The sequence below is a fragment of the Lepisma saccharinum genome, chromosome 13 (assembly GCF_977018435.1).
Source record: "Lepisma saccharinum chromosome 13, izLepSacc3.1, whole genome shotgun sequence".
NCBI lineage: Eukaryota > Metazoa > Arthropoda > Insecta > Zygentoma > Lepismatidae > Lepisma > Lepisma saccharinum.
The window spans coordinates 81,972,051-81,985,862 of NC_139241.1; positions in this window are offsets into that span (position 1 = coordinate 81,972,051).

Sequence of the window (13,812 nt, forward strand, 5' to 3'; positions counted from 1 at the left end):
AAATCACAGACTATATATGCTGGGTGTTCCAACCAGGCTTCAAACTTTTTGAATTTGCAATTTTCACTTGGCATTGGCATCACCATATGAACAGGTTTATAGTTGCCACAGTATTTTAAATGCTCAATTAACTTATTTTTTGCAATTTCTGCACTCTCTTCACGAACCCCATTCACCATTTTTTGACCATAAAATACAGTTAAACATCTTCTGCACAACTTGAATATTATATTGGATTTGTTTATTTGCTTTCTTACTAAAGCTTGAAGATTATGTATCAGAGTGTAATGATATGTACCATCCCCTTCAATTAAGAGCAAATCAATCGGAACAGCAGAATCATCATCAATTGTACTGATTCTGAGAGGTTCTATCAAGCAATTATCACGACCAGTGGAACAAATAAATACATTAATAGATAATTGTTTGCCATTGATATGGCTGGCCTTTTTTTCAAATTTATCAATATTCTGAACAGATATTGGATATTCTAAGCCCTTCATTGCATCGTCAAAAAAGTGTTCATGGTGTTTGTAATAACTTATTCTTTCAGGATGCCTTAAAACTGGAAACAAAGCAGCTAAAATACACCACAAAAAGCATTTCTCATCATTATTTTCAATATTAACCACGGCTCTTTTGTTTTTAATATTGGCCGGTAATGGCAGATATGTAGATCCTTGTAATGGGCTGAATTCAGAAATATTAACATATAACTTGTGTGGAGAACCGCATAGGCTCCATCCAGACTCTTTTGCTGCAAATTCAGAGTGTTTAATATTCAATTGATCTATCAACCTGCTTATTATTTTGTCTGAATTTGCATTTGAATATACAGGTACAGTTTCTGTTATGTGGGGCTGTGTAAATTTTGTGCCATTTGGTTTCTTATATTGTGTAAACAATTTGAGGGACAACTTATAAGAGCCATTTTGTGCATTTAGAATTGCCTGCACATCAGGATTTACACTGCTCAAAAAATTCTTAATACCACATCTTGGCTCTGATACAAACCGATAATCTCTTAATTGGCTATTAAAACTGCTATGGATGGGTTCATAGCGTGGCTGCTTTGCAGGTCCAGCATTAACAGGTGCTTCATGCTTTCTTTTCAGACCAGATGTAGATGGTTGTGGGGGCAATGTTGATGACTGTACAGAACAAGAGCCCACATGTCTATTGAAATATGCCTTGCTAAATATTTTATTGCATTTGGGACATATTTTAGTGGGAGTTCTGCATTTCCCTGGGTCACAATTCTTTTGGTGTCTGGCCCAATTAGGGCTGGATATATTCTTATTACACTGATTGCAATATTTTTGATTTGGCATTTTTGTTATTGGTTTATTATATATATTTCCTGGGCTTCAATTCAAAACTTTATACTTAATAAAAATATCAGTTGGGTTCAGCTGTGTGCTTTGTATATTTCTTGTGTATATACTTAATATTAATATTATTAATTTTTATCCTCGGTTTATTATATAAAATTTTTTGGGTTTTAAATCAAAACTCTATGCTTAATATGACAGGTTGTAAAGCCAATAGCCTACAAGTGGAAAAAAAGAATAAATATTAATCTAAACTGACCTTCCACAAATGCCTGCACAGACATGCATGTCCTAGAAAAGCAATGACCTTACACTGTGTTATGTATTGATTTTTGTATAACAAGCTGGGACAGATATAAGCCTGGCTCTAAATAAGAGTGGATTACAACAAACAAGCTGGATGTAACAAATATCAGGCAAAATATTGTTCAATATACCAGAAATATATTTAATATGAATTAAACCAAACAGGCCTGTAAGTATGAGAAGCAGTGTAACAACACATCTGTTCTCCTCAACCACTCTCACAATACTGGCTGATGCAATTTTGTTTGCACGCAAAGCTTCAATACTCGGGAATTTCTGTAAGCACTGACGCAGAGGAGAACCACTTGAAACATGCAAAGCAAAAATCAATACTACCGTGTCGGGAATTGTACACACTGACACAGAGGAGAATTACTTGAAACATGCAAACATATAATATAAGAAATGAGAGAGTCACGGAGCAATTCTAGAGGGTCTCTGCATATTGCATTGTTTTAATATTAGATAAACAATTTGAACCTGGTATCCAATTGAACTTAAACCTGAAGTAAATATGTGTGGGTGGGTATGGGTTTTTGGCTTAATTTTAAGTGTAGCCAAAAAAAATATCAATTTTTAACAAGTTTATGGACAAAAATCTGGCTGATGCAACTTTTGTAAGTGTGGGTAAATCAATCTGAGGGGGCTCATCATTTGTACACTGTAGTTTCAGGGCATTTTTACAAAAATCTTGGATTAGACAGGGTTCCACACTTGGCCGATTAGGGCATATGCCCGATTTGCCATTGTTTTAAGTGTGGGCAAATCAATCTCAGGGGGCTCATCATTTGTTGTCCTTATAATACAGTCAATACAACTACTAGCCAAGTCTATATAACTGATGGTTTCATTAAAATTTTTATCTTATCGGTATTTTACCAACAAAACGTATGTCTGCTTTTATTGGTTATGTAAAGGTCAGTTGTAGAGTACTGCATGGAACCACTTTTCGCTCGCTCGTACACTTTCGAGTCTCCCACCCTCGATCGTATACAATGGAATAGCATTTTAATGTGACAATAATCCAATATATATATAGCCCCAATCCCACCACTCACTCACTGAATGACACAAATGTTCTCCTTGAAGGAAGCCCCGGAGGCAAAATATGCCCGATTATGACCCCCCATAAAATTGCCCCAAAACGCCAAGAAAATTAAAAAATCGGTCGCTTTTCCCTTTTTTAAGGGTGAATATGCCCTTTTTCTTGTCCTTAGCAACAGTTTCCACGGGCATTTTATTCATTCATTCATTCATTCCTTTATTTGGAACCTAACAGCTTTTATGCCGTTTTTTGTCCATAACAATACAAACACAATTGTTTTACAATAAAATTATCAGTCCATCCCCCCTATTTTACAGATATTAGATTTTTTTTTTGAACATTTTGCCTTTTACAATTGTATGTTACACTTCCTTAAAAATGATAACAAACTATAACCAATTCTCACATCTGGATTAACAACTAAACTTAACAAATTTGTTGGAAACTGAACCTTTAGATTATTTAAAGTTTTATACAAGATATTTCTCTCTCTATTATATTTTGAGCATTCCAGTATTATATGTTGTGCATCTGCACTTTCCCAGCCACATTCACATTTCTTATTGTTCGTTATTCCAATTTTGGATAAATGTTGCCTAGTACACAAATGGCCCGTTCTCAGTCTATTAATTAATACAATTACATTTCTTGTAGCACTTACATGATGAAACCATGGTTTTTGTGTTTTGAATTCAGCAAATGGTCTGTATGATTCTCCAACTGTTGTAAGTTCATTTCGACACCAATCAAACCATTCATTCAGAATTTTCTTCTTTACTCTAGGGAGAAGATCCGTATAGTATAATGATAAGTTCGTAATATTTGGAAGGCGCACTGCTTTCTTTGCACATTCATCTACATGAGAATTACCTGCAATATTGCTATGAGCTTTAACCCAAGAAAACTCAATGGTTTTTCCAGATTTTTGTATTGTTTGAACTAATTGTATGCAATTTATAATATAAGGGGATAATTTGTAAAGACTCTTGTACGAAGATTTAAGAGCCTGTAATACACTTTGCGAGTCAGTAAGTATTAAGAACTTTCGTAAATTTAATTTTTGGACATATATTAAAGCTTGGTAAATTGCGTAAGATTCTGCTGTAAATATTGAACAGTCTTGTGGAAGCCGAAATAATAGGTCTGTTTTATGTTGTGGATCGTACACTGCACATCCAACTCCTGACTCACTTTTAGATCCATCTGTGTATATGAAATAAAAACTTGGCCATTGAGTAAAATATTCCGATATGTGCGAATTACGAGGGAAATGAATATTATCCAGAGACTGTTGAGGATAATCTAATGAAAAAACAGGCCGTGAACGCATCTGTAGAACATCCTGATATTCTTGACAAAACGAATTATACGATTCTATCCACATAGCAGATTTTCTGTTTGTTATTTTTCCTGTTTCATTTAAGTGTATCATATTTGTTAGTACATTGTTGAAAGGATGCTCACAATATGATTTCACTTTGAAGAGCATATTTGCTGCTAACTTCTTCTGTCTACATGAAATGGAACATTCACCCGCTTCCATGTATACTACTACGTTTGGAGTGCTGTTCATAACGCCTAAACATCTTCTCAAGAATTTCCTTTGTATGACATCAATGGAATTCAATTTTCCTTCTGTCAAGTTACACATTGCCAATAGAGAATAATCTATCATAGGCCGAAAATAATTCTTGTAAAATAAAAGCATAACTCGAGGATGACATCCCCACTGAGTATTTGCTATTGCTTTGAACAAATTAAACACTTTTTCTGATTTGACTTGTATTGCTTTAATTTGGTCCTTCCAAGTTAGTTTTTCATCCAAGATGACACCTAAATATTTTACTCTGGATGTAATGGGAATTCTTGTTTTTCTGGACATTGAGTGAACTATTGGAGGTGTTCCCTTTTTACTAAAAAGTGTAATATTAGATTTTTCCATTGAAATGGAGAGTTTTTTACTTTCAAGCCACTTTTGCACTTCCAATATTTGTTCCTCTAAAACAGGAAAATCAGTGTGAATTTGTGTCGTGGACATATAGATACAGATATCATCTGCATATTGAAGATAATTGACTGTAGGAATCAATTTCCTTTTCATCCCAGTCATATATATGTTGAATAACAAAGGACTTAAAGGACTTCCTTGAGGTAACCCTTTGCAGGCTGAATACGGTCCTCTACTTTCACTGAAAAAGTGGAAATATACGGATCTTTTACTGAGTAACTTCCATAATATCAAAACATAGTTGTGAGGTATTTTTAGCTGTTGTATTGTTTGGATTAGGATATTAATATCTACATTATCATAAGCTGCGCTTACATCTAAGAATGCAGCTAATACAATTCTGTTTCTTTTCAGTGAGTCGAAAATATACGAGGAAAGAGTGATTAATCCGTCTTGGCATCCTAATCCCTTTCGAAATCCTATTTGTTCGAACTGAAATATGTTTTGGCTTTCTAAAAACCATTCTATTCTTTTTTGTATCAGTTTCTCAAATATCTTTCCTAAAACTGACGTCAAAGCTATAGGTCTATATGATTTACCTATTTGAGGGTCCTTGCCTGTTTTTAAAATTGGAATAATCAACTGTTTGGACCAATCTTCTGGTACTTTTCCATTATTTAAGAATTTATTAAAAATTGTGCACATCGCCTTTAACGCTATATCTGGAAGGTGATTGATCATCGAATAAGTAATTCCATCCATCCCTGGAGCAGATTCTTTACTGTTGCCGATGATTTCATAGATTTCCTCTTTTGAAATTGGAGTTGCAAAACCTTTCGCCGAACGTAGTTTTGATGTGTAACTACATAATTCATTTGGTTTTTCAACTACTCCGTCTGACACTGTAGGTATGAGTTTCTGAATAAATTCAGTCTTCCAATTTGATTTCAAAGGGACCACATTTGCTGCACGAGGATTTTTGAGCGACCTAAACTTATTCCACACATATCCTAATTTCATGCTTGGGTGTAAATTTTCACAAAATAATTTCCATGATTTTCTTTTTGCTTTTATGCATAATCTCTTTGATTTGGCCACAGAGTGTCTGAATGTTATCCAGTTCTCCAGATCTGGTTGACGTGCGTATATTCTTGCTAATTCGACTCTATGTAGTTTTGCTTCAGCACACTCTTCTGTCCACCAGTATATCTTTGGGAAGTGTTGCTGACTACTTTTTATCACCCTGGGACAGCTCAAGTCCATCGCAGCCGAAATGGTTTTTACAAACTCCTCGTATGTAATATTATCAGGTTTTAATCCATCATCCTCTGAGAAATAAATATTTAAAAGTTTAGTATAATTAGACCAATTAGCTTTGAATACTTTTCATTTGCGAATAGTTAATATTCTTTCATTTGTTGCATGGCAATAAGCCAGGTAAAAATAACATGGATAATGATCGCTTGTTCTCAAGTCCACATCGGCTTCCCATGTAAAGTCTGCTGAATACTTTTCTGAAATTAATGTTAAGTCTATAGATGACGGATTACTTCCATTTCTAGGCATATGAGTAGGTGAACCATCATTTATTATAGTTAACTGTTCCGCCTCCATCCATTCAACAAGAGTTCGACCCAACTTATCTGCTGCCTGTCGACCCCACAATGGGTGGTGGCAATTGAAATCTCCAGTTATGATTAATGGAGTCTTGAATGAACTAATCATAGACCTTAAATGTTTCACTGCAATTTTTTGCGATGTATAGGTAGATGGTATATAGATCGAGATAACAGTAAATATTTTATTCATAATTTGCACTTGTATTCCCACTACTTCCACCCGATATTCTCGAAGAATCACTAAATTGGGATTAAATGATATGGGTTTGAATGCCAGACTTTCATGTACAAATATACCCACACCTTTTCCGCCTTTTTGATTAATTACTGCGTGATATTTTTTTATTTCAATTGAAACTCTTCCATCCCCCCATACTTCACATACACATATAATGAGAGGATGATGCTCTTCTATCAGTTTCATGAGTTCAAGTTTTCTTGAAGGAAACGAGCATAAATTCCATTGAACAAACAAAAACATATTTTGCATGTGATAACTTACTGATTATTATATTTAATGTTGAGCATCTTCATATGATTCAAGCTCTTCAATAAGTTTCAATAACTGTGAAGTAATATTTGTACAATCGACTAGAATATTTTTAATTCTCTGAAGATTATCATCCACAGTTATGTTCGACGTTAGTTTTGCCATAACTTGTAACAAACTAATCATTATTTGCTTTTGAGAGTCATATTGTGGGATGCTAGTTCGTAATTTTCGTTTTTCCGTTGTTGTCACTGACGTTGGACTGATTTGGGAATTTAGTAATACATAATCTGGTCTTTCTTGTTCGTTTTGGGTTTGAGGATTGTCACACGACTTTAGATTTTGCATACCTTTATTTTTCATAACTTCTTTACTTTTACATATCTTCCCAAATCTTCGATCAGCATAACTATTGTTCATGTTGTAAAGATGAGGTTGAGAAGTTTTCCAAGAATATAAGTTTCTTGATGTCCCTGATTCCTCATCTCTTAGAGTGGCCAGCACCTCATATCTGTTACCTGTTGTAATTGCTGAACTTGGAGCTTGTACAAAGGAAGACTCTGCTTTAGTTGTTTTTAACTCTGGGAAATCTTGTAGTATGTTTGCATAAGAATAATCGTCTCTTTCGGTCATAAATGAACTACTAGAACTAACTTTTCTCTTTGCTTCTTGATATGAACAGCCCTCATATGCTATCACCTTCTGAATTTCTCTTTCCTCTTCCCACTTACTGCACGACCTCTCAGTTGCAAGATGATTTCCTGAGCAATTTATGCATTTAGGTACTGCAGCACAAATATCATCATGTTCATAATCACCGCACCTTGGACATATCGCTTTGGACTTACAAACATCCTTTGTGTGAGAGAAACGGAAACAATTCCTGCACTGCATCACAGATTTTATTTTAGGTTGTACCTGAAATATGTTACTAAGTAGCTTTACATGCGAGGGCAACCTTTGTGATTGAAACGTTACGCTGATCAATTTGGTCGGTTTTAACACAAATTCCCCATTTTCTTGATAAATCTTCTTCTTCATTCTTTCCATTTTGATTATTGGAATATTTCTCTCAGCCTCTGCTTCATCTTGTACTTCTTCTAAATTTATATGTAACGGTAACCCATATATTAGTCCTATTCTGTGTAAAAGACTCTTCGGGATCTTGACATTTACTTTATACTTCTTCTGAAACTCTTTGTTCAAGTAAAAGTCATTTGCATCATTGGATGTTAAAAAGTAAACCTTTGCACGATTAGGACCCGATGCCTTAACATAATTCACCTTAATTCTAGCTTCTCTTAAGTGACTACCTAACATAATAGCACTAAAGCTACCAACGTTGTGTTCCGCACCTTCAACAAGCACAATATATGGGCCATCATGCCCAGGATAGAATAAGTCATTTTTATTCACATTGTCCTTTGATTGCATTGTACGCTCTAATACGTTTGCTTTCAAAATTTTTGGAGCATTTATAGATTCCTCCTTTCCACTAACTTTTGCTCGATTTCGTTTTGTGTTCTGACTTTTTGGTTGCTTAGCAACCAATTCAACATCCATATTTTCTCCGTCTTTATTTGAAGACGTGTCCTTTTTTACTTCTACTACTTCATTCATCTCCATTTGGACGTCCTCTCTGCTTTGATTAATAATTTCCTCGCTAGACATTTTCCCTCACTTGAAAGAAATTTGTTAATTTCTTACAAGCAGGAAACTTTATCTGGATGGCCCAGAGCCTTCCATGCTATCTAGATTTAACACTGATTTATCTTCTAAATCACAAGATTATTTAATCTTAACTTACGTTTCAATAAATGTACTGTCTTGTAATAACACTGAACACTTTTACAATAAAAACGATGATTAAATCCACAATTTAAGCTTGAATTTGTCTGTAACTATATATTACGCAACTAGCTAATATTTCACCACAGACTATTCTCCCCACGGGCATTTTATGCAGCACACATTGTTTCCTTCAATTCTTAATTGTCTAGCTACATTATATTTCTCACAGATCACACACAGATGAATGAACTCCTGGCTTTGAAAAGGTGCCGCAAACAAGGGTGACATCTACATAAGAAGAAGATTCAGTCCAGATACAATTACGTATATATTGTTATACTCAATGCGAAAATATTTAGAGCTTGCCGTGCTTGTTGTTGTCCTTGGAAACGGACGTTGCTAGGGAACTTAAAAGAAAGGTTATTTTCACCTAAACTACCGACAAGGAATTATGCTAGATTTTTCGAAATTCAAAACTTCAGCATTAGAATTTATTACAGAGGAGAGGTAGGAATTCTAGGTGAATGACGGGAAACAATTATTTTTCAATTACGTTTACAAATGTGAAAATGACAAAGGACGTAAATATTGCTTTTTCAATTTAATGTCGCTATTGGATTCGTTTATACAAGAAATCTAACTAACTATCTTGAAACTGTTATTGCTTACTCACTTTATTATTAAGAAAAAAGACAATTTTGTATATTTGTACCATACCCGTACACACAGTTACTTACGTTCAAAACTTTCCAAATTAGCGAACCACGTCGGGGAGCGCACGAAATGACGGAAAACAATTATTTTTAAATTACGTTTAAAAATGTGAAAATGACAATAGACGTAAATATTGCTTTTCCAATATAGTGTCGCTATTCAATTCGTTGATATGAAATATCTAAGTATTTTGAAACGGACAATATTTACCCAGTTTACTATTATGAAAATAAACAATAATGTGTTGAATATTTGTACAATGTTAGAGTACACACATAAAGTTATTTTCTAAACTTTTCAAATTAGCAAACTTATACACTTGTTCCCCTTCATCCAATACAACATGCAGATATTTTCAAAGTCATCAAGATCATTGAGGAACCCCATCTATAACGTGATTGCGTCCACAATGTGGCCGAAGGTCACGCATGCGAGTGTTCAAGACGTGGCCAAAGGCCACGTCGAAAGTACGCGAGTCTTAGGTATATATACGTATGTAAAATATCCGTTCTGGCAGTTTCAGTTCACAATCATCTGTTTAATTTTCATATAGCACTGTATTGTTAAGATAGAATAAACTACATTTTAACATGTAGATGATGACTATGTTCACATAAGTTTCAATTTCACTACGTGTTTCACTTCAAGATCCATATTTGAGAAGAAGCTCTCGATTCCATACGCTGTCTAGTGTTGTCCGTGCAAACTATTTGGCTCTCGAGCGCAATCCTTTCCCTGCAGCACTCTAGGCGGTAATATTCCGATTGTTGTCAACTTTTAACTCCCATGGACAGATAAACGGACAGATCTCTGGAGATAATGACTGCACAACCAAAACATCACCGGGTACGTACTTTTTTACTTTTCCCGAAATTATATCTTCATATCTGAAGTAATCAATCGGTTCGATTGTTGACATGAGCGGTCAAATGTGGAATATTTTCCATAAATAAGTTGATGCTTTATATATCTTTAGGTATACCAAAGTACAAGTTTGTAACTTAATTTAGTTCTGAGATATCGGAGGGTAATGAGTGCCATAGAGACACAAACAATCCGAATCATATCCTTCATACCCAAGGACGTATTTAGGGGGGTCAGGTGGTCCGGACCCCCCGAAAGACTCACCAAGTAGTAATAAAATAATGAAAAATCCTGTACTCGATTCTACTACAACTTGTATAATCGATGGTAATTTATTTCGTATGAACTTGGAAGGTATAGGTTATTATTATATTTGGAACGTACTGCTTTGAATGACAGTACCAAAGAAGATTTATGCACACTACTACTTATGATAATATGCATAAAATATTAATCAGGAACATTACTTTTCGTCTGCTGGATCTAACATCCTTTTCTTATTAATCCATAAATATTAAATTCCTTACCAATTTTACATTAATTTTCCGTGTTTCTATACAAATTTTGGCGAGTTTAAGTACACGCAAGCTAGATAATAAATATTTGATGTTATATCTATATTCTTACACCATCGTTTTACATATTTATGTAATATTAATAATGCAATATTAATAAATTTACATATTTTAATTAATATTTAATTTATGATATTTTTAATTTAAACATTTATATTATTATTATTATTGAGACTCTTGGTTCGGATCACCCCCGAAATATATTTTAAAATACGTGCCTAATGACATGTTAGTTTAATATTATGTAGCACTTTCATGTAACCACCATGTTGGGGAATGAATGCTGTTCTTTAAAAAATAATTTGCTCAACGTTACGTACCCATATCTACTCTACCCAACATATTTCTATTAACCTGGAATGTAGATTTTATGATGTTTGTAATACCTTAAATACGGGGTGGTCATGATTAAATTCACATTGCTCAGATCCCTCAAAGAAACAGATTGCTGTGAAACGTGATATAGAGGCTGTGCAGACCACGGGGAAACGAATTCACGCGGGAAAAAAAAAACGTTGAAATTTTAACCGCCAGTTGGTACTGAAATAACAACCAGAATCGTACATGGAAAACTTTATTTTTAGTATATGCCAGTACAGCAGTGTTCAATATGCACGCCGTCAACGTGAATTACCCTTTGGGCAAATCCATTTCAATTCAGGCAGATTTGAGAAAATCTGTCAGGGTGATATCACAGATATCCATGAAACTGAAATATATTATTCTAGATACAAAATTATGAGACACATATTTTTTTGTTTCGCAATAAAAAAAAATTGGCCGTCTTAGGCTGCTTCAAAGTTTGGGGCCAAATTTTCACAAGTTTTGGTGCCAAAAATTGTAAACGGCTGTTTCTCAGGAACTATTAAAGATATTTGGATTCTGTTTTTTTATCTGAAAGTTTATTGAAAGCCTTTTCAAATGCATATACAACGAACTTTATATGCAGCTTTTGGGGTGTGCTATGAATGAAATTTTAAAAAATTAGCCCCCTTTTGGACCCCCAAAATCTCGAAAAAGCCACCCTAAAAAAATTTCAAAATTTCAGGGCAGTTAACAGCAATACCTCAAGTTGAACATATATAAATTTCACGGGGTGTATATGCCTGGTTGTAGTTTTACACAATATTTTAATAAGCACATTGACAAGTTGAAAACTTAAACACAATCGTAATATTGAAGGAGACAAACCTTATTTCATCAGGCTATTATTGGTAAACAATATACAAATCATAAGAGTCCATAACCAAATAATTCATGTAATTGGTATATATCATGATATTGCTGATCATATTCAACATTTCTTATTTATAGAACATACTAGAAGTCATTTGTTTTTAATATTCACATGTTCATTTGTTTCTTTTTGTTTGAGACAAATTGCTGTTAATTCCTCCTGAGCTTGAGTTTTGAGTCATTAGGAAGATGTTTACAAGTGGAAAAGCAGTGTTTTCTGAGAAAAGTATAAAGTGACCTGGTTTGAGAAGAGGCATAAAAAATGTGTATATCAAAGCAAGAGTTGGAAGTTCAGACAACTTGAACATATGTTCACGCAGGGTCGTTACACAGTTAAGCACCTTGCTACACGGCACAATTTATCAGCAGGGCATATTAAGTGCATTCAGACTGCAGAATAATTTCAGGCTGTTGTTCAGACATATACATCAGGTGTTACACTGATTTACATTCCATCTGCAGAGATTCAAACATTCCGTGATATGAAACACAAAGAGTGGGAACATGTGCAGGCAGTGCGAATGATTCATAAAAGTCATGTGTGGCATGCAGAGGGAACTGGAAAAATGATATTGTAGTTTCCATTGCAAGAACTGCCCAGAATGAGAAACAAGAAGTGAATGTTACTATTGGAAACAGCTCACATGTTATGCAGTATTGTAAAATTCACGACATCAAAGTGAGAACGTTCTTGGCTGTTATGTATGATGACTGCTGGTGGGTTGAAGAAGCAACTAAAGTGTACTTCGAGATGCAGGAAGTGCATGTAAATTTCATGCTGCCACATGGACCTGCAAAGGGCTATAATTTTCCTGATAGAATTAGGCAACACTAACATCAGTACGTGATACCTTTGCAAAATATTCTGCAAGTTCTTTCTCCACCACACCCCCTTGGACAATCTGGAAGACTGCATGGCATCTCTAATACTGAAACTGCCTGTGTAGAAAAAGCTTTCATGAACAGAACTAACATATGAAATGCCGGTACTGGGAGTTCACATCGCCTAGCTTGCATAAAGAATGTCTTACGTTTAAGTTTTCAGCTTGTCAATGTGCTTATTAAAATATTGTGTAAAACTACAACCAGGCATATACACCCCGTGAAATTTATATATGTTCAACTTGAGGTATGGCTGTTAACTGCCCTGAAATTTTGAAATTTTTTTAGGGTGGCTTTTTCGAGATTTTGGGGGTCCAAAAGGGGGCTAATTTTTTAAAATTTCATTCATAGCACACCCCAAAAGCTGCATATAAAGTTCGTTGTATATGCATTTGAAAAGGCTTTCAATAAACTTTCAGATAAAAAAAACAGAATCCAAATATCTTTAATAGTTCCTGAGAAACAGCCGTTTACAATTTTTGGCACCAAAACTTGTGAAAATTTGGCCCCAAACTTTGAAGCAGCCTAAGACGGCCAAAATTTTTTTTATTGCGAAACAAAAAAATATGTGTCTCATAATTTTGTATTTAGAATAATATATTTCAGTTTCATGGATATCTGTGACATCACCCTGACACCCCCTGCCTGTCTGCATTTGGAATAGGCCCTTTATAAGCGTGAGACTGTGATCGATGATCGTACGAAGCGTTTCCAGGGATGTCGTTCACTGTGCACCAGATTTCAGCACCAGATTTCGAACTGGTGGTGAAAATTCGAACTTACTTTCGTCAGCATTCTTTTCCTCATTGTCTCCATAGCCTATTTACCAAGTTTCACCGCAATCCGATGCTTCGAATGGATTTCAGAGGGCTTTCAGTAGGAAAACAACTTAAATACGACCACCTGGTACAGTCACGGACAGTTCTGGGTTGTATTGATACCATTAAACGTCAATGAGGTTGTTGCAAGCCAGAAGTGTTTGTGGCTGTACAAGGTGCTTGGCACACACAG